We start from the raw sequence: 26826 nt of genomic DNA, 5'->3' as shown, positions 1-26826 counted from the left end.
CATGAAACATAATAGGTTCAGATCTGAAATCATGAGACTCGGGCCCTAGTGACAAGCATTAGGCATAGCAAAGTCATAGCAACATCAATCTTAGAACATAGTGGATACTAGGGATCAAACTCTAACAAAACTAACTCAATTACATGGTAAATCTCATCCAACCCATCACCGTCCAGCAAGCCTACGATGGGACTACTCACGCAAGGCGGTGAGCATCATAGAATTGGTGATGGAGGATGGTTGATAATGACGATGGCGATGATTTCTCCTCTCCGAAGCCCAAAACGGACTCCATATCTGCCCTCCCGAGGAAGAACAGGGGTTGGCGGTGGCTCCATATCCTAAAACGCGATGAATCCTTCTCTCTGATTTTTTCTCCCTGAACGTGAATATATTGTTGGGAAACATAGCATGCAGTTTCAAAAAAATTCCTACGCTCATGCAAGATCTATCTAGGAGATTCATAGCAACGAGGCGGAGAGTGTGTCTGCATACCCCCGTAGACCGAAAGCGGAAGCGTTTGACAATGCGGTTGATGTAGTCGAACATCTTCTAGCTCCGATCGATCAAGCACCGAACGTACGACACCTCTGAGTTTTGCATACATTCAACTCGTTGACGTCCCTCACCTTCTTGATGCAGCAAGGTGTCGAGGTAGTATATGAGTTCCGCTAGCTCGACGACGTGGTGACGGTGATGGTGAAGTGATCTCCGCAGGTGTTCGCCTAAGCACTACAAAAATATGACCAAGGTGGTAAATGGTGGAGGGGGCACCGCACATGGCTAGATGCCCCCTCCTCATATATATAGGTGGTAGGGAGGGAGGAGCAGCCATAGGAGGCGCCCAAGTAGGAGGAATCCTACTTGGAGTCCCTCCCAAGCCGCGCGCCCCCTGCCATATATAACCGAAGGGGAAGGAAAGAGGGGGGAGAGGGAAGGAAGTAGGAATCCTAATCCACACTTTCCTTGCCCTTCCCTCTTTCCTTCTCCTCCTCATAGGGCTGGCCTCTATAGGGGCGCACCAGGGCTGGTGTGTTCCCTCACTTGGCCCATAAGGCCCATATTGTGGCCGGGGTTGCCCGAAACTCATTTCCGGTGACCCGATAAGTACCCGGTACCCTTCGTAACACTTCCAGTGTCTGAATACCATCGTCCTATATATCAATATTTACCTTTCGACCATTTCCAGACTCCTCATCATGTCCGTGATCTCATCCACTCCGAACAACATTCGATCACCAAATCACAAAACTCATATAATACTATATCGTCAACGAACGTGAAGCATGCGGACCCTACGTTTCGAGAACTATGTAGACATGACCGAGACACCTCTCCGGTCAATAACCAATAGTGGAACCTGGATGCTCATATTGGCTCCTACATATTCTACGAAGATCTTTATCGGTCGAACCGTTATGACAACATGCATTATTCCCTTTGTCATCGGTATGTTACTTGCCCAAGATTTGATCATCGGTATCTTCATACCTAGTTCAATCTCGTTACCGGCAAGTCTCTTTACTCGTTCCGTAATACATCATCTTGCAACTAACTCATTAGTCACATTGCTTGCAAGGCTTCTTATGATGTGTATTACCGAGAGGGCCCAGAGATACCTCTCCGATACTCGGAGTGACAAATCCTAATCTCGATTTATGCCAACCCAACAAACACCTTCGGAGATACCTGTAGAGTATCTTTATAATCACCCAGTTACGTTGTGACGTTTGATAACACACATGGTGTTGGAGATATAACTACTGAGTATAAACCGCCCAGGAGGGGCCGGGTTATACCCATAAGGAGTTATCCATATTGAAGCCCATGAAGACAAGGAGTATGGCGCTTTAATATGAGAGGACTAAAAGCCCAGGGCCCAAAGGCGGATTAGGGCCCGTAGACATAAACCGCCATAAGGTGTGTAACTTGTGTTGTAAGATAGGAAAGAGTAGAAACCGAGCCGGACACATTTATAAGCCGACCGGGATTCTGTAAACCGCCGGGCGTCAACCTGTGTATATAAAGGGACGACCCGATGGCGGTTTAGGGACAAGAAACAACAATTCAAGAGCCAGGCAAAGCGGATTCGCTCCCTGGTCATCGAAACCCTAGAAATCCCATCATAACTGGAGTAGGCTTTTACCTTCACCGCAAGGGGCCGAACCAATATAATTCCTTGCGTCCTTTGTCCGCTTTAACATAGTCGCCGCCACTTCACGATTGGCATCCCTCACAGTCGAAGGTGCGTCCCCCGTAGCGGTTGAGACGCGACAGGCTAGGGAGCTCCTTCAGACAGCTTTGACTCAGCAGTAGGCGTATTCATATAGCCGCTAGAGAATTCATTCCACACCCGCCCAAGTCGGAGTTACAGCAGGCACTTTGATGAACCGGCCGTATCAAGTAGTGTGTGAGACCGTAACCCGCCTCGAGGGCATAATCCGACAAGTGGTACTAATGCTCAGGATTTGGTGGATCAGGGCAGAGCGCGTCGAGAAGCCGAGTTAGCAGCGCAGTATGTGGCCCGTCATCTTACTCCGGTTCGTCCAACAACTTCGGTGGAGCCAGGAGTTACCTCTAGCTCTTTGGGGGTGCCGTGTCTCGTCCTGACTCTACGTAATGTGCGGCTGCCCAAGGATTTCAAAGGGCCCCGTAAAGTTCCCAATTATACTGCCGATTTACCCCCCGAGTCATGGATCTAAAGCTATGAGATGGCAATGGAGATGTTGGATGTGGATGATGCGGCCTGTGCTAAATACTTCACCATGATGTTGGAAGGAACAACTTGCACTTGGCTGAGTTTACCAACTAACTCCATCGGGTCATGGGCTGCGTTAAAGGCCCGATTTATCCAGAATTTCAAGGACACGTGCAAGCAGCCCATGTCAATTGTGGACCTAGCCGCATGTGTCCAAGAAGAAGGTGAATCGACAACTCGTTGGGTGCGCCAGGTTTCAGAAATCTTGCATTCATCGGACCGCATTAACACGGATATAGTAGTCTTATCGTTGGAGGGCAATTGCCGATTCATGCCTTTGAAGCTGAAATTAGGATGGCTCAAGCTCCACTGCAATGACATGGGAACGCTTATGGAAGCTCTAGTTAAGTATGTCGATTCTGATAGTACCAAGGACCCCGAGTCTGATGATGGAAAGCCGGGGAAGGGAAAGAAGAGTGACAGTAATAAGGGGCAGCAGCATAACCCGGTGGGTCATGGAAACAACGGTAAGCGCAAAGTAGATAACAGTTTGGATTTTGTAGCTAACACCAACACGCAGAATAACAATCAGCGTCGCAAGGGTAAACCGCCCCCGCGGGGTGGAGGGTCAAGTGTCAATCTCGAACGCCTGTTAAACCAGCCCTGCCCAAGGCACGGGACGCGCGAGAGACTGGCCACGCACCTTTGGAAGGATTGCTTTATTATGCGGGGGTTCAGGAGGCGGTTCTCATGGGCCGGGTTATGGTGGAGGCAGTTCCGGTTCAGGATTTCAAGGAAACCAAAACGGACATGGCAATCAAGGCAGTCAGGGCAACCAGGGTGGTTATAATCATCAGGGGGGCCATCAGTAGCAGTCGGGTTACCAGAGTAATCCGAAGCAGTTGAATAGTGGGCAGTATCATGTCTTCACCACTAGCTTATGCAAGCGTGATCAAAAGCTTCATAAAAGGGCAGTAAACTCCGTTGAACTGCAGTGCCCCGTTATCTGCGCTAGTCTGAACAACCCATTTTGTGGAGTCGAGAGGATCATCCACCCCGGGTTGATAATCCTTGTCATCTAGCATTGGTGGTGGTGCCTCAGGTTGGAGGATATAAATTTACCAAGGTGCTCATGGATGGAGGGAGCAGTATCAATATCCTTTATTATGAAACCTTCCGTCACATGAGGTTGACAGATAAAAATCTTAAACCGTCGAACATTGTTTTCCATGGTGTGGTACCTGGTAAATCGGCGTATCTGGTTGGTAAGATAGCTCTAGATGTCGCTTTTGGAGATGATCATGATTCAAGATCAGAGACATTGACGGTTGAAGTGGTGAACATCAAGATCCCATATCATGCCCTGTTTGGACGGCCGGCTTATGCTAAGTTCATGGCAAGGCCCTGTTATGTTTATCTGCAGCTCAAGATGTCGGTTCATAAAGGGACCATCACGGTACATGGGAGTCGTAGGATTGCTTTGGAATGTGAGGAAGGTGATGCGGCTTATGCTGAGTCAGTTTGTGCAATAGAGGAGTTGAAGTTTTACAAGGACAATGTTGATCCGGTAGATATGACTTCTTTGAAAAAACAAACTACAGAGCATGATCCGACATTGAAGTTTAAATCGGCTAAGGAAACCAAGTTAGTTGATTTTGTTCCTGGCGATTCCTCCAAGCAGTTTAGCGTCAGCGCTAACCTGGATACGAAATAGGAAGGCGCGTTCATCGAGTTCATCCGTGAGAACCGGGACATCTTTCCATGGAAACCTTCTGACATGCCAGGTGTACCGAGGGAACTCGCTGAGCACAGTCTTAATATTGATCCTAAGTTTAAACCGGTCAGGCAGTTTCTCCGCTGCTTCAATGAAGAAAGGCGTAAGGCTATTGGTGAGGAGGTAGCCCGGCTCTAGGCAGTAGGGTTTATTGTGGAGGTTTTTCACCCTGAGTGGTTAGCTAACCCGGTGCTAGTGCTTAAGAAGGACGGCACTTGGGGGATGTGCGTGGACTACATAGATTTGAACAAGGCTTGTCCAGCTGATCCCTTTGCTCTCCCTCGTATTGATCAAATCATTGATGCTACAGCGGGCTGTGAGCATTTGAGCTTTTTGGATGCTTATTCTGGTTATCATTAGATCAAAATGGCAGTTAAGGACCAGGAGAAGACAACTTTTATAACTCCCTTTGGAGCCTTCTGCTATGTATATATGCTTTTGGGCTTAACAGTGCCCAGACGACTTATCAACGCTGTGTGCAGAATTGTCTTCATGACCAGATTGGGCGCAATGTTCATGCTTATGTGGATGATATTGTGCTGAAGTCCAGAAAGGAGGTGACGTTGATAGCTGACTTGAAGGAAACCTTTGATAATCTTTGGGTCTATAAGATGATGCTTAATCCGGCCAAGTGTGTTTTTGGTGTTCCGGCAGGAAAGCTCTTGGGTTTTCTAGTGTCTAACAGGGGTATTGAAGCTAATCCGTAAAAGATCAAAGCTATTACGTCTCTGGCTAAACCGGCGTGTATCAACGATGTTCACTATCTGGCGGGCCGTATTGCAGCATTGAGTCGGTTTATCAGCCGTTTGGGAGAGAAAGCAATCCCTCTATATAGGATGATGAAGAAGACAGACAATTTTGTCTGGAGTGATGGTGCTAATGTGGTGTTTGAGGATTTGAATAAGCAGTTAGCCGAGCCACCTGTTCTTGTTGCTCCGGTCGATAAAGAGCCGTTGTTGTTGTATGTGGTAGCTAATGCCCGGGCTGTCAGTGTGGCCATTGTGGTGGAGCGTAAGGAAGCTGGGAAGGAGTATCCGGTTCAACGGTCAGTTTATTATATCAGTGAGGTACTTACTGAGTCTAAGCAAAGGTACCCACATTGGCAGAAGCTGGTGTATGGAGTTTCTATGGCAAGCCGGAAGCTCAAGCAGTATTTTTAAGGTTATCCCATCACAGTGGTCAGTTCTGCCCCTTTGGGAGATATAATCCAGAACAGGGAGGCAACTGGCCGAGTTGCTAAGTGGGCTATTGAACTTGGGCCTCACGGATTAAAATATATGCCTCACACGGCGATCAAGTCCCAACTCTTGTGGATTTTATCAATGATTGGACAGAGTTACAGGCACCGGAAGAAAAGTTGGATCATACTTATTGCACTATTCATTTTGGTGGGTCCAGGCAATTGGAGGGCTCAGGGGCTGGAGTCGTGTTAACTTCCCCACGAGGTGATAAGTTTTGTTATGTTCTCCGTTTAATCTTCCCTTGCACTAACAATGCAGCTGAATATGAGTCTTTACTCCATGGTCTTCGAATGGCTAAGGAGATGAATCAAATCCGGGTTAAGTGCTTTGGTGACTCAGACCTGGTGGCTCAGCAAGTATCTGGTACATGGGATTCCAAGGACCCAATCATGGCAGCGTATCGTCGAGAAGTAGATATTGTTGCAGGTCACATTAAGGGTTATTAGGTTGACCATGTGGACCGGCGAAGGAATGAAGCGGCGAACTCTTTAAGCCATTTGGGTTCCCAACGTAAACCGGTTCCACCCAATGTTTTTCTGGATGTTTTGCATAACCCGTCGGTCCAGCTACCTACGGAGGTGGATTTGGCTGTTCCTGACCCGGAGACTTAGTTAGTGGCAGCTCTTCATGTTATCCCGGATTGGACGGTCCCATATTTGGCGTATATGAACCGGGGCGAGTTACCGTAGGACGAAACTTTGGCCAGGCAGATAATCCGGCGATCCAAGTCAATGACCATTATCAATGGGGAATTGCATCATTGTAGTGTAACAGGGGCGTTTCAGCATTGTGTGTCTCCGGAAGAAGGCTGTGAGATTTTGCGTGAGATCCACGAAGGAGATTGTGTTCACCATGCCGGTTCAAAATCCTTGGTAGCTAAGTCTTTTCGTCACGGCTTCTATTGGTTGATGGCTCAAGCTGATGCTGAGGACTTGGTAAAGAGGTGTGATGGTTGTCAGAAGTTTGCACGTCGCGCTCATATTCCGGCTCAAGAATTGAGGATGAGTCCAATCACTTGGCCGTTTGCAACTTGGGGGCTGGATATGGTTGGGCCCTTTAAGAGGTTCAAGGATAAGAAGACCCACCTTCTGGTGGCGGTTGATAAGTTCACTAAGTGGGTGGAGGCAGAGCCAGTCAGTAAGTGTGATGCAGCCACAGCGGTTCAATTCCTTAGAAGGTGATTTTCCTGTTTGGTTTTCCACACAGCATCATAACAGATAATGGTACTAATCTATCCAAGGGTTCTATGGAAGAATTTTGTCAATGTGAGCATATCCGGCTTGACGTGTCATCCATGGCTCACTCCCAATCTAATGGTCAAGCGGAGAGAGCCAATCAAGAGATACAAAGAGGCATCAAGCCCCGGCTTATGGTTCCTTTAAAGCGGACGCCAGGCTATTTGGTGGAGGAGTTACCTTCTGTGTTATGGAGCATCAATACCACGCCCAATAGATCAACGGGTTATACACCTTTCTTCATGGTTTACGGAGCAGAGGCGGTCCTCCCTAGTGACATTCGTCATGATTCACCCCGTGTGGCGGCTTATGTTGAAGCCCATAATGATAAGGCATGTCAGGAAGCACTTGATCTGTTAGATGAGGAGCGTGACATTGTAGCGGCGCGTTCAGCGATTTATCATCAAGATCTGCATCATTATCACAGCCATCGGGTTAAAACCAGAACATTTCAAGAAGGGGATCTGGTGCTCCGGCTCATCCAGGATCAGACTGATATGCACAAGTTATCCCTGCCTTGGGAAGGACCCTTCATGGTCAGCAAGAATCTGCACAACGGATCATACTACCTTATCGATGTTCGAGAGCACAAAGACTCACGTAAATCGGAGGAGGAGACCCACCGGCCGTGGAATATAGCTCATCTTCGGCCTTACGACACCTGAGCCATAGGCTCCTCTTATGTACATATTATTGACAATGTATATATTATGTGATCAATATAATAAACCGGCATCCCTGCTAAAGCGGGGCCTCTGCTGTTATTCCTTGAAAGGTCTTTTGTTACATGGGGGCTTCTGTTTATAAAGCAGAGTTATAATTACCCATTGATCCGGCTCATAAGCCACACATAAAAAAACGCTTGGGGGCTTGCCACCCAAGGTCAAAAGGAGCTAACGAGAGTTTGTTGCAAAGCACAACTCAAACATAGGCACCCATTGAGCACAGCTCAAAATATTACTAGGGGGCTCTTTGCTTCTACAAGAACCAAGAGTCTATAACCTTGTAATAGGCTATAAAAGCCAGGCTTGGAAGCCAGGTGTATTCACCTAAAACCCCGGGTTATCCTGCCTTTTTTAAGTAAGCCACTCCGTCCAGGTAATCCTGGTAGACCCGTCGAACGTTTGATAAGTCAATCTTATAAAGACCCTGAACTTGTCATAGTTAAAATGACGATTGCTTGATGTGAGGTCCATCTTATAAAGGCTTTGTAAAATGGTTTAACTCAGTGGCCTGGCAGCCCATGAAAAGCCTCGCCCTTTTTATATATTTTTCCGAAATATCTCTTTTTGATGTTTCTTTTGATGAGTTCTATACTAAACCGGTGTTTATTGACCCGGCCTGGCTGTTGACTATAAGTCGGCTGAACAAATTGAGAATATTGCTGGTATCTATTGACCTGGCTTTGCTATCAATTATAAGTCGTCAGTATACAATCAGATATAAACCGGCGTTGATTGACCCGGTCTGGCTTTGACTACAAGTCGCCAGTATGATATACGAATAAACCGGTGTTTATTACAACCCGGTCCGGCTTTACTATAAACCGGCCAAACAGTGTGGAGTTATCAGTACTCAAGATTTGGGTTATCACCCATACTACAGAAAGTTGGTTAGCCAATGATGTGATCCAATGTCACAGGTATGATATATTTTATTGTCATTCAATACAGCCTAGTTATAAAACCGGATTATATGTGGGGCATTATGACCCGTCCGACGATAGATCGCCAGGACACTTTTCAACTTGTTATATGCAGAAATAGGTCAAATAAAGCTGCTAATGATCATAAGCAGACATAACATAAATCACGGCGGATTAACAATATCATGCAAAGTGAATATGCACGATGGCATAGCAGACCAAGTGTTTTAACTAGCCTATTACAAGGCGTTTTGATGCCCAAAAGGATAATTGTTTTCAGCAAATATTACAGCATGCAGAAGATTAAACCAGCCTACGAATTATGATTCTTTGCCAGGCTGGCTTGACGGTTGTGGATCATCCTGCACCAGTTCACCCTCCTCCTCGCCACCCAGCGGCTGGAAATCAATGGTGGTCCAGTCGATTCCAGTTAGGGCCTTGAATACAGCTTCATCATTTATAAGGTTGGAGGGGTCAACGTCAGGAGCGTAGGTATGCTTATGGATTGGTGGGATAAGATCATCCACGTCATGAGTTGGTGCAGCAAGTCGTTTATTGTCAATATCATAAACCGGCCAATAATGAGAAAGGTCTGTTTCTTCGGCCAATTTTCTCGCTAATGGGCGCATTTCCTTCGTCAAAGCTTGAAGATCATCATTATCAAACTTTGACCCGTCTTCCTTTATGCTCGGATAGTCACGTCCTATATCAGCTGAGTCAAGATCTGGTATCTAGGCTTTAGCCCGGATTAGCGCAGTTAGAGCACCTGCCCTTGCAGCTGATCTTTTTAACTCGTCCAATCGGGCAGGCAGCATGGACAACTTCTCCAACGTTTCTTTGATCAAGGTTGGGGGCGGTTTGTTATGAGCGGCAGTGCAAATGATCCGCTGTGCGCCGGTATATAACTGCTCTATAAGAGTATAGGCAGCCTTCAACTTCTTCTGCATATCAGAGCCCAGGTGGGTAATGCGAGATCCTGCGTCATAGTACATATTGATAAACCGACATGTTATGGGATAATACATGTTGAAGATTATCATAAAGGTACTTACCAAACACAGCAGTGGTCATGGCATTGATTTGCCGCTTCAAGCCAGTCAACTCTTCTGTTACCGGTTTAAGAGCTGCTTCAGCGTCCTCTGCCCGCTTTAGCAGAGTTGCTTTTTCACCTTGCCATCCTGCCCGTTCGCTTTTAAAGCCTTCTTTCAGTTGTTCCATGGCTATTAAAGCGCCAGTCGGCTCTTCTTTAGCTTTGGAAGTTTATGCCTGCTGGGACTTAATATTTTCCTGATGGTCGGCGATTTGAGATTCTTTTTGGCTCAAATCGGCCTGCAAGCGACATGAAAGGAGTTAGTGGTGCATATTTGAAGTCCCAAGCACATAACAGGTTATACACTTGGCACTTGGGGGCTAATGCATATGGTTTTTATCAACTGACATTTTCAAGCCCCAGGCACATAACAAGTTATACACTTGGCACTTGGGGGCTAATGTATATTTGCTCAAGTCACAAGTATGAATTTTTCTTCATCGATCGATTTACAAAGATGGTTATCAAGCGTTTTGGAAGCTTTATGACAGAAAGGTACCGATTGATCCTAAAGGTATGAACCGATCCATGGGGACTACACAAGCAAAAAAATTGCAAGAATCATACTTTCAAGTCCCGGTTCATCATGAAACGATAAATCTGCCCTTGGGGGCTACGCATGCAAAGTTGAAGTATTACAAAGTCCCGGTTCATGTTGATATCATAAACCGACCCCCGGGGGCTGCTGGAGTTGATATTAGAAACTGAACAGGAGAAACAATTATGAAGAGTTAAAAGTGTTTACCTCATATCGCTCCTTCATCAGGCCTACTAAACCGTCTTCATAGTCGCGGCTGGTATACAGGCGGTTCAAGAAGCCGGAATGAATCTCTTCGGCATTGAGGTGGGCGTAGCTGGATAAATCTGTTTTCCACTTGCCCTTATCCATAGCAGAAAATTCTTCCTTCGCACTATGCTTTGATAAAGTGATAGGATTGCCAGGGTGGCCGATGCCAGTGACAATGACATCGTCCGATTGGTCTACAGCCGGATTGGCTGGATTTGGCGGTTCATCAGCTGCTTTGGCTGGGCTTGGTGGTTCTTTTGCAGCTCTGGCCGGGCTTGGCGGATCAGTAGCATGGCCAGTGGGATCCTCTTTCGTCAGTTCAGCAAAATTCTCAGGATGTTCTGGTGGTGGATCATCATGTATAGCGTCAGCATCCGGCTCAAATTGTTCTGGGGCCTGCTCCGGATTATCATCAGCCGGGTTATCATCAGTTGGCTTATTCAATTTAGCCTTTTTGCTGGGCCTGGCTTTGGCTCTGAAAGGAAAAGACATAAAGGTTAGATATAACAAATAAATATAAGGCGTCAAGAGTTAAGTTTAAAGTGCTCACCCAGGAACAGTCTTCAGAGGAGGGAGTTGTGTGGCCGTTAACTCGCCGGATGATGAATGAGGTGTTCCCTAATAGTTTGAATCAGACAGATTAATAGGTTGCCTGAAATAACCCGCATTGGGATAAGAAGTATCAGAAATATATGAGACCTTTGATCGACGTTACCGGGTTGGAGTGTTTGGTAAACCGGCTGAAGTAACTGCATGGCCGCTGTGCCGGGTTGTGCGCCGAGCTTCATGCTGCTGTTTCTTCAAAAGAAAGTTGGGATCCAGATAAGCTAGAGGGTCTGAAAATTTTACTTTCTAGTTTGCTTGATGGATTTTCTGTGTTGGCTGAGGATCTGAACCGGAGGAAAGAATAATTACCTCTACATCTTCGACCCGGCTAGCTTTAGCGTCCTCCTGATAAGGGTCATTGTCAATGAGGTGTATGAAAAATGAACCAAGAGAATCAAGTTCCACCTCTGAGTCCGGATTATCAAGATCCTCGTCAAGGTTCAGCCAGGTGGATTTAGTAGTTTTCTTCTTGGCAGGTCTTTTAGTAACCTTGGTCTTGGGACGAGGTGTCTTTGCCGGTTTATCCTGAGGTGTCTTCTTCTAGAACAGATCATCACCCTGCCAAATATTGACAACGGTTATAAGAGAAAGTTAATAATATCATGTACAAGCAGGAGTTAGGCAATTCTTACAGCTGGCGGTTTATTCAAAACATAGAAGGGACTTAACCCTGTTTTGCTACAGACAACCACCGATTCATCCAGTATCTTTTTAACAGCTTCAGTGATTTCAGAGTCAGTCAACTAAATGTCAGTGTGCCATTGAGGGTCTTTGGATTGCCATGTGTACTCGCACATTAAACCGGGGCGACGGCTTAAAGGCAAAATACTCCAAGATATCCAGCAACGATCAAAGTCAATTCCTATCAAACCGTTAGCCACAAAGGCTCTGAGCTTGGAGAGTTGTGGTGCATATTTGGCTCGTTCCTTTGCAGTCAGCCTTTGGGGAAATGGATGTGTGTTGGTAAGCCGGTGAGGACGATATCCCGGCATATGATTCTCATCTTCAGGGGAAGTATCTTTGCAATAGAACCAAGTCTGGTTCCAATCCTTAGGATTACTATGACTCTTTGCATGAGGGAAGCTGACATCTTTCCTTTTTTGAATTCAAACACCACCAGGTTCAATATTGGGCCCATCTACAAATTCGGTGCGGCAGTTTAAGTAGAAAAAGTCTGTGAACAGTTCAACAATTGGTTCTTCTTGTAGATAAGCCTCGCAAAACACTTGAAAATTACAAATATTGGATATCGAGTTAGGTCCAATATCTTGAGGGTGGATCTGGAAGTTAGCAAGCACATCACGGAAAAATTTGGATCCGGGCGGTTGAAAACCACGGCTCGGATGATCAAAAAACACAACTATCTCGCCCTCCTTGGGTGTAGGAGGATTTTCCAAACCGGAGGATTTCACTCTGCTTTGGTAAAGAGCCAGTGAGAACACATCCTTTCAGATCTTCTTCCTTAATCTGATATGGAACCCAGTTACAAGCATAGAAGGTCTTGGCCATTTCTTAGACAACATGAAGGAAGGTTTGTGCCGGCTTAAAGATTCATGGTTGACAAGCATAAAGCGTTGCAGGTTAAGAGACAAAAGGTTTTCCAGCATGCAAGAATTTTTAAACCGGAGGTTAATGCTAATATGAAGGATAAAGTGATTGGCGGTTTACAAGGGGACTAATGGTATATGGCAGGTTATTTTCTAAAAAGATAAACTGACTACATGGAGAATCAGAGTATAGATCTGAAGCTAAAAATGACTAAGTAAAGAAGAACAAGTTTCACAGTTTTACATTAGAATTTTAGATCTACCGCATGTCAGGAAAAAGGAAAATATTTAGACCTAAGGGTTGGTGCTTGAGCAGTTCATGAAGTTCCAGATCAGGTCTTTCTATGCAAAAGGGATGATCTGATGCCAAAAGAGGGACTATTATTGTTACCGCATAGTAATATATCAGGTTTGAATCTATCCTATAAGCCTTAGTGAAGAACAGGGGAAGAACACCATGAAGCTTCTATAAGCCCGTGCGAACCCTAAACGGATCTACAGAGGAAAGAAAGAAAGACTCACCAAGGCTATTGAAAAGCGGAAAGGCGCCGCAGTTCTCTGGTCGAATCAGGTTGATGCAGCGGCCGTCGTTGGGGCACATGAGAAGGTCGACGGCGGCTGCAGTGCTCGAGTGTTGAGGCGACACGAGGAGGAAGAAAGACGAAGGGGCAAGGGGAGAAAAGGAAAGGGACCCTCGGCCCTATTTATAAGACGAAGGGATAAGCGACAAGCATGGGAATCGAGGAAGCCCAAAAAATGGATATGTCCCAGAGTTGTCGCCTCGATTTTCGGAGGCTCATTAATAAAAGTAGGGTATACATGGTTTTTTAATGAACAGGGGACGTCATGGTGGTTTATTGTAATCCTGGAAGATGACGTCATGGCGGATTACAAGGTTTACTCGAAGGTACTGAAGAGGAAGTTTTTCTAAGTGTTAAAGATTGACATGAACATGTTAAAATAAATCTGGGGCCTAATGTTGGAGATATAACTACTGAGTATAAACCACCCAGGAGGGGCCGGGTTATACCCATAAGGAGTTATCCATATTGAAGCCCATGAAGACAAGGAGTATGGCGCTTTAATATGAGAGGTCTAAAAGCCCAGGGCCCAAACGCGGATTAGGGCCCGTAGACATAAACCGCCATAAGGTGTGTAACTTGTGTTGTAAGATAGGAAAGAGTAGAAATCGAGCCAAACACGTTTATAAGCCGGCCGGGATTCTGTAAACCACCGAGCGTCAACCTGTGTATGTAAAGGGACGATCCGGTGGCGGTTTAGGGACAAGAAACAACAATTCGAGAGTGAGGCAAAGCGGATTCGCTCCCTGGTCATCGAAACTCTAGCAATCCCATCATAACTGGAGTAGGCTTTTACCTTCACTACAAGGGGACGAACCAGTATAATTCCTTGTGTCCTTTGTCCGCTTTAACCCCTTTAAGCTAACTACGTTGCGATGGCTCCACGACTAAGTCCTCACACTAGGACATCTGCCGTGACAATCCCACGACACATGGTATTCCCCCGGTATCTGGGAGTTGCATAATCTCGTAGTCAAAGGAATATGTATTTGACATGAAGAAAGCAATAGCAATAAAACTGAATGATCAATATGCTAAGCTAACGGATGGGTCATGTCCATCACATCATTCTCCTAATGATATGATCCCGTTATCAAATGACAACTCATTTCTATGGTTAGGAAACCCTAACCATCTTTGATCAACGAGCTAGTCAAGTAGAGGCTTACTAGGGACACAATGTTTTGTCTATGTATTCACACATGCATCAAGGTTTCCGATCAATACAATTCTAGCATGAATAATAAACATTTATCATGAATAAGGAAATATAAAATAACAACTTTATTATTGCATCTAGGGCATATTTCCTCCAGTCTCCCACTTGCACTAGAGTCAATAATCTAGTTCACATCGCCATGTGATTTAACACCAATAGTTCACATCTTTATGTGATTAACACCCATAGTTCACCTTGCCATGTGATAAACACTCAACGGTTTCACGAGATTCAATAATCTAGTTCACATTGCTATGTGATTAACACCCAAAGAGTACTAAGGTGTGATCGTGTTTGGCTTGTGAGAGAAGTTTAGTCAACGGGTCTACTACATTCAGATCCGTATGTATTTCGCAAATTTCTATGTCTATAATGCTCTGCATGGAACTACTCTAGCTAATTGCTCCATGTTCAATATGTATCTAGATCAGTGTCAAAGCTTGCATCGACATAACTCTTTACGACGAACTCTTTATCACTTCCATAATTGAGAAATATTTCCTTAGTCATCTTATATAACTAAGGATAATTTTCACCAATGTCCAGCGATCTACTCCTGGATCACTATTGTACCCCCTGGCCAAACTCATGGCAAAGTACACAATATGTCTGGTACATAGCATGGCATACTTTATAGAACATATGGCTGAGTCATAGGGAATGACTTTCATTCTCTCTCTATCTTTTGTCGTGGTCGGGCTTTGAGTCTTACTCAACTTCACACCTAGCAACACAGGCAAGAACTCTTTCTTTGACTGGTCCATTTTGAACTTCTTAAAAATCTTGTCAAGGTATGTGCTTTTTGAAAGTCCTATTAAGCGTCTCGATTTATCCCTGTAGATCTTGATACCCAATATATAAGTAGCTTCACTGAGGTCTTTCATTGAAAAACTCTTATTCAAGTACCCTTTTATGCTATCCAGAAATTCTATATCATTTCCAATCAATAATATTTCATCCACATATAATATTAGAAATGCTATAGAGCTCCCACTCACTTTCTTGTAAATAAAGGCTTCTCCGAAAGTCTGTATAAAACCATATGCTTTGATCACCTCATCAAAGTGTATATTCCAACTCTGAGATGCTTGCACCAGTCCATAGATGGATCACTGGATCTTGCACACTTTGTTAGCACCTTTAGGATTAACAAAACCTTCTGCTTGCATCATATACAACTCTTCTTTAAGAAACCTATTAAGGAATGCAGTTTTGACATCCATTTGCCAGATTTCATAATCATAAAATGTGGCAATTGCTAACATGATTCAGACATACTTAAGCATCATTACGGGTGAGAAAGTCTCATCTTAGTCAACTCCTTGAACTTGTCGAAAAACACTTTTGTGACAAATCAAGCTTTATAGATAGTAACATTACCATCAACGCCAGTCTTCCTCTTGAAGATCCATTTATTCTCTATTGTTTGCCAATCATCGGGAAAGTCCACCAAAGTCCACACTTTGTTCTCATACATGGATCTTATCTCAGATTTCATGGCCTCAAGCCATCTGTCGGAATCTAGGCTCATCATAGCTTCTTCATAGTTCGTAGGTTCGTCATGGTCTAGTAACATGACTTTCAGGACAGGATTACCGTACCACTCTGGTGCGGAATGTGCTCTGTTTGACCTATGAGGTCCAGTAGTAACTTGATCTGAAGTTTCATGATCATCATCATTAGCTTCCTCTCTAGTTGGTGTAGGCATCACGGGAACATTTTTCTCTGATGTGCTACTATCCAATTTGAGAGAAGGTACTTCTTTCGGGAGAAACTCCTTCTCTAGAAAGGACCCATTCTTAGCAATAAAATATCGTGCCGTTGGATCTGTGATAGAAGGTGTACCCAATAGTTTCCTTAGGGTATCCTATGAAGATGCACTTCTCCGATTTGGGTTCGAGCTTATCAAGCTGAAGCCTTTTGACATAAGTGTCGCAATCCCAAACTTTAAGAAACGACAGCTTAGGTTTCTTGCCAAACCATAGTTCACACGGTGTCATCTAAACGGATTTAGACGGTGCCCTATTTAATGTGAATGCAACTGTCTCTAATGCATAACCCCAAAACGATAGTGGTAAATTGGTAAGAGACATCATAGATCGCACCATATCTAATAAAGTAGGGTTATGACGTTCGGACACACCATTGCGCTATGGTGTTCCAGGTGGCGTGAGTTGTGAAACTATTTCACATTGTTTCAAATAAAGGCCAAACTCGTAACTCAAATATTTGCCTCCTTGATCAGGTCGTAGAAACTTTATTTTCTTGTTACGATGATTCTCCACTTCACTCTAAAATTCTTTGAACTTTTCAAATGTTTCAGACTTGTGTTTCATTAAGTAGATATACCCATATCTGCTCAAATCATCTGTGAAGGTCAGCAAATAATGATACCCGCCGCGTGCTTCAACACTCATCGGACCACATACATCGGTATGTATTATTTCCAATAAGTCATTAGCTCGCTCCATTGTTCCGGAGAATGGAGTTTTAGTCATCTTGTCCACGACGCTTGGTTCGCAAGTATCAAATGATTCATAATCAACTGATTCCAAAAGCCCATCTGCATGGAGTTTCTTCATGCGCTTTACATCAATATGACCTAAACAGCAGTGCCACAAGTATGTTGCAATATCATTATCAACTTTCACTGGTACAACGACGTCCTAAAGAAATGGTTTAAAACCCCTTTCCATGACTGCATTTGGAACCGTCGCCAAGTGAGTGTGGGCGATAGGGGGGGTCCTTCCCACATGACCCATAAATCATCGGGGATAGGCCCTCTTGGGACCCAGGCTGGGGCCGTGTGCGATCGGGCGAGGCATGGAAACCCAATCATTTCTGTAGGTATGTACATCCCACATGGTGAATCCCAGAAATAATTTCCGTAGGTATGTACATCCCACACGGTGAATCCCAGAAATCATTTTCGTAGGTATGTACATCCCACACGGTGAATCCTAGAAATCATTTCCGTAGGTATGTACATCCCACACGGTGAATCCCAGAAAATCATTTCCGTAGGTATGTACATCCCACACAGTTCTTTGTGTGGAAACGTTTGTGCAAGGTGGCCTAACGCAAACAGCTCACTGCCGGAAGCCGCGTGTGATTGTTAGTTGATCGAACACGCCTACGTTCTAGAAAACGTGCGGGTTGTTTGAGTTCATTGCCCACGGTGATGTCTGAGTAACCGTTTGCCATAGAAAACCCCAATAAGCAGGGTAATTAGCCTATTATTGATAATCCATGTACTAATCAAACTGATATTTCTAATAAAACACGCCATATATTTCATATCCATATAAAAGCAACCAGGATTTCATAATCGAATTACAGCAGATAGCTTCGGCACTCAGTTACACCATTACATAACAGCACCAAGTTTCACATGCAGCATCAAAAACCTTCGGAAAGTAGCATCATACACGGTAAATAGACAGATGAATCTCATTTGGGAAACTGCAGAAGCGGAAGGCAAATATTGAGCCTTCAATGATGTTGAATGTACTTGCAACTTTAGGCCAGTGGCTCTTGTATTTGCCCGCCCAACCTTCGTCCTCTTCAGCAAGACTTCAGTATTGTACCGTGGGTGTTGAATGAATACCTTCCTCGCCTCTTGACCATGCAGGTGGTTTGAGAGGTAATCATCGGTGAACTGCTTTGAAAAGTACTGAAAACAAAGCTATGCATAAATCGTTGTTGTAAATTTTGAAATGGCGCAAGGGGTAAAAACAAGGTAAAAGAGTTGGTACCATCCTATAGTTGACTGATGTCTTCTTCATTGTGCAAACAAAGATCTTTCTGTTATTCGTCGCAAGTTTCTTCATCCTAACAATCTTTCTGAGTTTCTTGACTTGACTGATATTCATGGACATCTCATTTCCCCATATGCAAAATGGGTCGAACAGTGGGTCTAAGCCTCTGACAGCAGGACCTACATGTGCAAGACCAAATTGTAAGAAACCTAAATATTAGAATGATTCCTGGAACTGCACAATGATGTGCTATTAGCCAAAGGACCATGCTTGAACAAACCTCGATGGTAAACCGCAGTGTCTCCCATTGTTTCCCTGCAACACACATAAGGAAGATCTTGATCAGGTTAACTGAGAGTTGCCATACTATCAGTAGAATATGTATTGAGTACAGCCAAATTCGATTGGTGTCACATGCATAACAATACAAAATTGTACCCATAGCAAATGAAAATCAAATTGCAGAATTGAACCAAACAGTTAAATGGACAACAGACCAAATGAACCAAAATAGTTAACTGAGCACGACATTGCGGAATAGAAACATGTACTAGAAGATAAGACAGTTAACAAAACAAAGAATGCTTGAGAACAGTACTACGAAATGTAGCAATTGTTGGACCAAAGTGTTAACTGAACATTACATTTCAAAGGACCAAACTGTTAACTGAACATCAGATTGCATATTAACATTACAGAGGATAAATCACTAGATGGCACTGGCGGTGGCCTCGAGAAAACATCATGAACTGTATTTTAAAGTAGACAACCGCGCGGCGTGTCGATGGTGGCCTCGAAGACGATGTGCTCCTCCAAGATCATGCGGTCGACACGCATGGCAGCCATAGCGACCTCGTTCGCGCGTGCGGCCGCATGCTACTCAACTCCACGTTATACTGCAGTGGGACGGGACATGTGGGACGGGAAAGAAGGAGGATGGTGTGGGTGGGGTGTGGATTACCTGATCATATCGAAGAGGCCGCGCAGCAAGAAGAAGGGTCGGCGGCGAGGAGGCCGCGCAGCAAGAAGAAGGGTCGCCGGCGAGGAGGCGGCGCTGCAAGAAGAAGGGTCGCCGGTGAGGAGCCGCGCTGCAAGAAGAAGGGTAGCTGGCGAGGAGGCCGCGCTGCAAGAAGAAGGGTCGCCAGCGAGGAGGCTGAGCTGCCAGTAAGCAGAAGTGAAGGTTTGAACTTGGAAAGCAAGGAGGAACAGTGGAAATGTGGCTTTTGGTAGGAGGGAGGGGGTGGGGAGATAGATATTTCCGATGTGGCAAAAAAATTTGGCTCGGTGCCGCGAGAAACAGGCGTGCAAGTGTGGTTCAAGCGGGGGCGATGGACTATAGACGACGAAACTTCCTGCGTAAGCCAGACAAGACAGTGCGCCAAGATATTTTATATCACATCCCACACGATTCTTTCTAGTAAACTGTTTGTCGTATACTTGATTTTTTCATTATGTTTTGAAAGACAAAATGGTGTTACAGAGGGAAAGGATGCTGTTTGAATTGCTAGAACATTTACGTACAGTGAACATGCAACTATTACATGAGTGTCGTGTTTAAATTTGGAATTATTCCGGGTTTGTTTGGCATTTTTATGCATTAATTGAGTTTCTAGGCATTTAATGTGCATAATTCAAATTTAAACTACAAGCACATGCTCCAATGCACCAAAGTTTGTTGAAAATCACATGTGTGTCTTTGGGTAAATTTATAGGTCCCATGCAAGAAATGGGAATAAAATTCAAACATCTGGGTGTCATGGCTCGGCCGGAATGATTGAGAAACTTGGTTTTTTAATTCCTGTAAATCCAAAACACGGCTGAAAATCATGAAACTTGGCATGGTGTCATGACATGGCACCAACATGCTGCAGTAAATTTTTTGGCCGAATTGGGACAAGCTTTGGTGTAAGCTTCTTGCAAACCGAAGCTTCCCTCAAGAAGGCTCCTGGTTCCGAGAGGGAACTGTTGACACACGACGCCGGGGGTGATGCACCGCAGCTCACGTCGAAGGAGACCCGACCGACAGCGCGATACGCAAGACAGTCGACGGGCGCTTTTGCAGACCCGAAAACCCCACACCCCCGGGAGGGACCCCGTCAGGGAGTGCGGCAGCTATGGGCTGCCCTAGGTCGATTCGCTCGCCCCTAGAGCCTTGGGATTCGCAGCTCTCAAACACGAAGAACAGCGAAGAACGAGATAGAAAAACGGTGGAGAGATAAAACGTAGATGAAAAAGTAGTATATTGATTTGTTCGATTGTGTGTTCTTCAATTGGCCGTCACCCCCAACATATATAAGAGGCGGCTAGACTTCCCGTACATGTAAAGGATTCATCTAGGCTTTCCTTACAAGAAAAATTACATCAATTCACGTCCTAGAGTCCTACTTCTATTCCAACTCGGATTCAGTATGAATCTGGCCCAAACTCTGTCTTCCTTCTTGCGCGGGCCGCCGGGCTTGCATATGATGTCCGATCGAGACGGCCCAAATATCAAACTTGTGCGCCTCGACTATACGAACAACTCTCATGTTGATCACTTTTTCAAATAAGGCCATCTTGAATACTTTTCGAGGTCATCTTTATCTTCCAGTCGGACTCGGTCTTGCGGTAGACTGGATTATCCGAGTCTCGTAGTGAATTTGTAGGCTATATATTATCTCTGATGATGATGACTCCAAAATCAAAGTTTACCATCTTGATGATACGCACAACTTCTGTATTGAACACTTCATCCAAGGTCATTTGATAAACTTTCGAGCACATGTTCAATTTCACTCGGACTTGAGCTCATCCACTCGGATATTAGATACTTTCACTCGGATCGTTCGATTGTACTTTTTCACTCGGAAGACAATTTTTCACTCGGATGACTATATTTCCACTCGGAAGGCACTATCTTATTCAATCGACAAGTTTTCGTCCCGATGGTAATTTTTTCACTCGGAATATTTTCACCTGGACGACAATTTCACTCGGATGATCATATTTCCACTCGGATGGCTATATTTCCACTTGGATAATAATAAGTTCATCCAGTCAGCAAACTTTCACTCGACCGGTAAATTTTCACTCGACCGTAAACTTTCACTCGGAAGGTAAACTTTTCACTCGGATTTCCGACTGAAAACATAGCCCGATCTTGATTTGTCTCTCCAGGCCTCATACGACCTTGGATTGAGACGAATTATGTATGAAAATCGATCGTCTCGACGAGACGAAACTTTTCCGTGTTGAAGGTTTTTCGATTCAAGGCCGTCTTGATGGTCTAATTACTCGCGCAACCTATCAGACAACTGTCTGGCACCTCGCGCCATATTTCCGTTGAGGTTCGGTCTGCAGTGTATTGCCTTTAACTTTTGCATATGAACTCGGATTGAGATGATTTATATATCAAAATCGATTGCCTCAACGAGACAAAGACAATTCCTTAAGAGTGCTCCTTCATCCGAGGTCATCTTGAAGACGTGATTGGCCAAAAACCACTCGGAACATTGAATTATGCCACTCGGAGTATAGTTTCGGTCCGTAAGATAAAGTCGGATGTCAATGACTTAAACATCAAAGTTATTCCATTCGACGACGCGAAACTTCTCATGCTAAAAAACTCTTTCACTCTATATCTTGCCAAAATCAGGTGTCAACAGGAACGTGTCACCTCCGTGTGCAAAATGACATACGTACACTGCCTTCTTCCGCCTTAATTTTTGTGCACTGGCAGATTAGACCAAATAGAAGTATCGTGCTAAATTTTGGAATTATTCCGTGTTCGCTTGGCCTTTTTATACATTAATTGAGTTTCCAGGCATTTAATGTGCATAATTCAAATTTGAACTACAGGCGCAGACTCCAGTGCACCAAAGTTATTTGAAAAATCACATGTGTGTCCTTGGGTGAATTTCTAGGTCCCATGCAAGAGATGAGAGTGAAATTCAATTATCTGGCCGTCGTGGCTCGGCCCGAAAGATTGAGAAACTTGGTGTTTAGTTCCTGTAAATCCAAAACACGCCTGAAAATCATGAAAGTTGGCATGGTGTCATGACATGGCACCAACATGCTGTGGTAATTTCTTTGGCCGAATTGGGACAAGCTTTGGTGTAGACTTATTGCAAACTGGAGCTTCCCTCAAGAAGGCTCCTGGTTCCGAGAGGGAACGTGTCACCTCCGTGTGCGAAATGACATACGTACACTGCCTTCTACCACCTTAATTTTTTTACATGGGAAGATTAGACCAAATAGAAGTATCGTGCCAAAATTTTGGAATTATTCTGTGTTCGTTTGGCCTTTTTTATACATAAATTGAGTTTCTGCGCATTTAATGTATATAATTCAAATTTGAACTACAAGCACGTGCTCCTGTGCACCAAAGTTGCTTGAAAAATCAGATGTGTGGCATTGGGTAAATTTCTAGGTCCCATGCAAGAGATGGGAAACAAATTCAAACATCTGGGCGTCGTGACTCGGTCGGAATGATTGAGAAACTTGGTTTTTTTAATTCCTGTAATTCCAAAACACGCCTGAAAATCATGAAACTTGGCATGGTCTCATGACATGGCACCAACATGCTGCGATAATGTTTTTGGCCGAATTGGAACAAGATTTGATGTAAGCTTCTTGCAAACCGGAGCTTCCCTCAAGAAGGCTCGTGGTTCCGAGAGGGAGCGTGTCACCTCCGTGTGTGAAACAACATATGTACACTGCCTTCTCCCGCCTTAATTTTTTACACAGCCAGATTAGACCAAATAGAAGTACCATGCTAAATTTGGGAATTATTCCGGGTTCGTTTGGCCTTTTTATACATTAATTGAGTTTCTGGGCATTTAATGTACATAATTCAAATTTGAACTACAAGCGTAGGCTCCAGTGCACCAAAGTTAATTGAAAAATCACATGTGTGTCCTTGGGTGAATTTCTAGGTCGCATGCAAGAGATGGGAGTGACATTCAAACATCTGGGTGTCGTGGCTCCGTCGGAAAGATTGAGAAACTTGGTTTTTTAATTCCTGTAATTCCAAAACATGCCTGAAAATCATGAAACTTGGCATGGTCTCATGACATGGCACCAACATGCTGCGGCGAATTTTTTGGCCGAATTGGGACAAGCTTTGGTGTAAGCTTCTTGTATACCAGAGCTTCCCTCAAGAAGGCTCGTGGTTCCGAGAGGGAATGTGTCATCTCCGTGTGCGAAACGACATACGTACACTGCCTTCTCCCGCCTTAATTTTTTGACATAGCCAGATTAGACCAAATAGAAGCACCGTGCTAAATTTTGGAATTATTCCGGGCTCGTTTCTCCTTTTTTATACATTAATTGAGTTTTTGGGTATTTAATGTGCATAATTCAAATTTGAACTACACGCACTGGCTCCATTGCACCAAATTTTTTTGAAAAATCACATGTGTGTCCTTGGTTGAATTTCTAGGTCCCATTCAAGAGATTGAAGTGAAATTCAAACATCTGGGCGTCGTGGCTCGGCCAGAAAGATTGAGAAACTTGGTTTTTTAATTCCTGTAATTCCAAAACACGCCTGAAAATCATGAAACTTGGCATGGTCTCATGACATGGCACCAACATGCTGCGGTAAATTTTTTGGCCGAATTGGGACAAGCTTTGGTGTAAGCTTCTTGCAAACCGAGAGGGAACGTGTCACCTCCGTGTGCGAAACGACATACATACACTGCCTTCTCCCGCCTTAATTTTTTTACACAGCCAGATTAGACCAAATAGAAGTACCGTGCTAAATTTTGGAATTATTCCAGGTTTGTTTGGCCTTTTTTATACACTAATTGAGTTTCTGGGCATTTAATGTGCATAATTCAAACTTGAACTACAAGCACATGCTCCAGTGCACCAAAGTTATTTGAAAAATCACATGTGTGTCCTTGGGTGAATTTCTAGGTCCCATGCAAGAGATGGGAGTGAAATTCAAACATCTGGGCGTCGTGGGTCGGCCGGAAAGATTGAGAAACTTGGTTTTTTAATTCTTGTAATTTCAAAACACGCCTGAAAATCATGAAACTTGGCATGATCTCATGACATGGCACCAACATGCTGTGGTAATTTTTCTGTCGAATTTGCGGAGGCGCACACATTAACAATCAACAAAGTCATTTTGGAACAAGTGTTGTCACGTTACAAATCGGAAACACAAGTATTATTGAAACCGTGGGCGTTCGACTTACCAATTAAGTGCGGCCACGCGTCCCCTTTTTTTATTGGCTAGGAGGTGCCGTGTGGGGTAGCTATTTGAGTACGGGAGGCGTGGGATCAGACCCCTGCGTGTGCTCTTCGGGAGGAGAGCCCTTTTGACCGCTACCTGCCACGCACCTCCCTCCCAACGTCTCCATTAATGGTGCCCGAGCACCTATTCTACGGTGTGGCTATATGTCTCACTGGACTAATATTTAAGAGAGAAAAATGAAAATCTTAAAAGAAAGTTTTGCATGGATCTTGATGTAAGATCTGACGGACCTATATAGCATCGACTGCGACTTATAGCAAGCATGATGAATATAAGGACGATGACATTGGATAATAATTTTCTTACATATTTATAAACATAATTGAAAAAAGCCACATGCGGCAACGCCCGATATACACAAGGGCAAAAGAAGAAGGAAGCCACAGTAGGAACTAGTCTCCGCGGCGGGCGGCGACGAGCTCTTTCCTATCCTCAAGATGCTGGTTGAGGGCATCCATAGATTCCTCCACCAGCCTTCTGTGCTCGATACGCAACATGGCATTCTCGTCCATAAGTTCCTCGACGATGACACCGGTCCTATTCAACAAGGCAATGGTATGCTCCTGCTGCTCCGCACTTCCGATGATCTTCGCCCTTAGTAGGTCGCGCTCGGCCCGGAGCTTCACATTGCTCTCATTTAGTTGCCGGATGATGTCGGTAGACTGTTCAAACGAGGCTTTCAAGTTGTCTTGTGACCTCGCCCACCTAAATATCTAATCCATCTACCTAACGACGAGGGAACGCATGCGCCTGTAAGAGTCCTCGCCTGCCCAAGAGGCATATTCCCAGGCCGCCGCGGCGCGGGAGGACATCTGTGCTGCACTCACGGCGCGGCGGGACATCTCTTCTGCTTCCGCGGCACAGCGGGACCTCTCTGCTGCTATGGTCGTGCGGCGGGACATGTTGGCTGCTTTCACGACAAGGCAGGACATCTCTCGTGCTCCCGCTTCCAGGCTCGCCTCTCCCTGGTGGCAATCTCTTAACCCAGAACTCACGCTGGCCATGGCGGACGCAAGGGAACAATGATGAATGACTTGTTTGTTTTTGACTTTTTGTGGATGAGGAGTGGAGGAGGAATGTGCAGTCATCTTGGAGTAGTAGTATTTATAACCGCGTAGTAATACGCTCCTAAGTGGGAAACCGTTTAGGTTTTGATCGATGTGAACAGGTCTGCAATTTGGAATGTGACGGGACGCATGCTCAAAATTTACTGACGGTTATAAGTGTGGCACTATTCCCGGAAGGCGTAGCATGGGCACATATGCCTTCTCGGCCGCGTACGTGGTGTTTGCACCATAGGGTGCACCACAATAGGCAATGTCAGCACACGTCTTGTTCCAACAACCGTGCGCGCTCGTTATTACCATCATGCACGCTTCTTTTAATTAGAATGGGTGTGCATGTCTAGCGCACACACGTTGATCTATCTAACTATTTCAGTTTGTTGTGGCTAATCGCAAACAGTTCATCCATGTGAAGTGTATGCCATCAATCGCAGACACTTTGATCTGGCTTACCCGTTTCTGTTATGTTGCCTAATCGCAAACAATTAATCCTTCTGAAGCGTATGCCCTCAATCACACGCACCTTGATCTAGCTGGCCGTTTCTTTTGTGTTGCCTAATCACAAATAGTTCATCCGAATGAACTGTTTGTTGTATATCGCACACACCTTCATCTGGCTACCCGTTTTTTTTGTGTTGCCTAATCACAAACAGTTCATCCGAGTGAACCGTATGCTCTATATCAAACATGCCTTTATCAGGCTGCATATTTCTGTTGTTCCACCTCATCGCAAACAGTTCATTGGACTGAACCGTATGCCCTGGATCGCACACGCAACTAAAACCTGAACCGTGTTTGATGCATCCTCCATTGCAAACGTTTTGCACCATTTTTGACATTTTTTTACATCCCCGTTTGTGATTAATACATCACACACAGTTTCGTGAAAGGGTCTCTGATCGTAGTGTCGTGTTAGCAGCATCCTGCACTAGTGTTTGCATCTTTTGGCATCAATATTATGAATATGTGTATCACTATGATCGAGATTCAATAAACCATTCACATTGGGTGTAAGACCATAGAAGATTTTATTCATATAAACAGAACAACAATTATTCTCTGACTTAAATTGAATAACTGTATTGCAATAAACATGATCTAATCATATTCATGCTCAACGCAAACACCTAATAAGATTTATTTAGGTTTAACACTAATCCTGAAGGTAGAGGGAATGAACGATGGTGATCGTATCAACCTTGGAATTACTTCCAACACACATCGTCACCTCGTCCTTAACTAGTCTCTGTTTTTTTTGCAACTCCTGTTTCGAGTTACTACTCTTAGCAACTGAACCAGTATCAAATACCGAGTGTTTGCTATAAACACTAGTAAAGTACACA

The sequence above is a fragment of the Triticum urartu genome, chromosome 3A (genome assembly GCF_056163025.1).
Source record: "Triticum urartu cultivar PI428250 chromosome 3A, HENAU_Tu73, whole genome shotgun sequence".
In the NCBI taxonomy this organism is placed as follows: domain Eukaryota; kingdom Viridiplantae; phylum Streptophyta; class Magnoliopsida; order Poales; family Poaceae; genus Triticum; species Triticum urartu.
The sequence above is the reverse complement of the archived record's forward strand: the minus strand, read 5'-3'. Positions refer to the sequence as shown.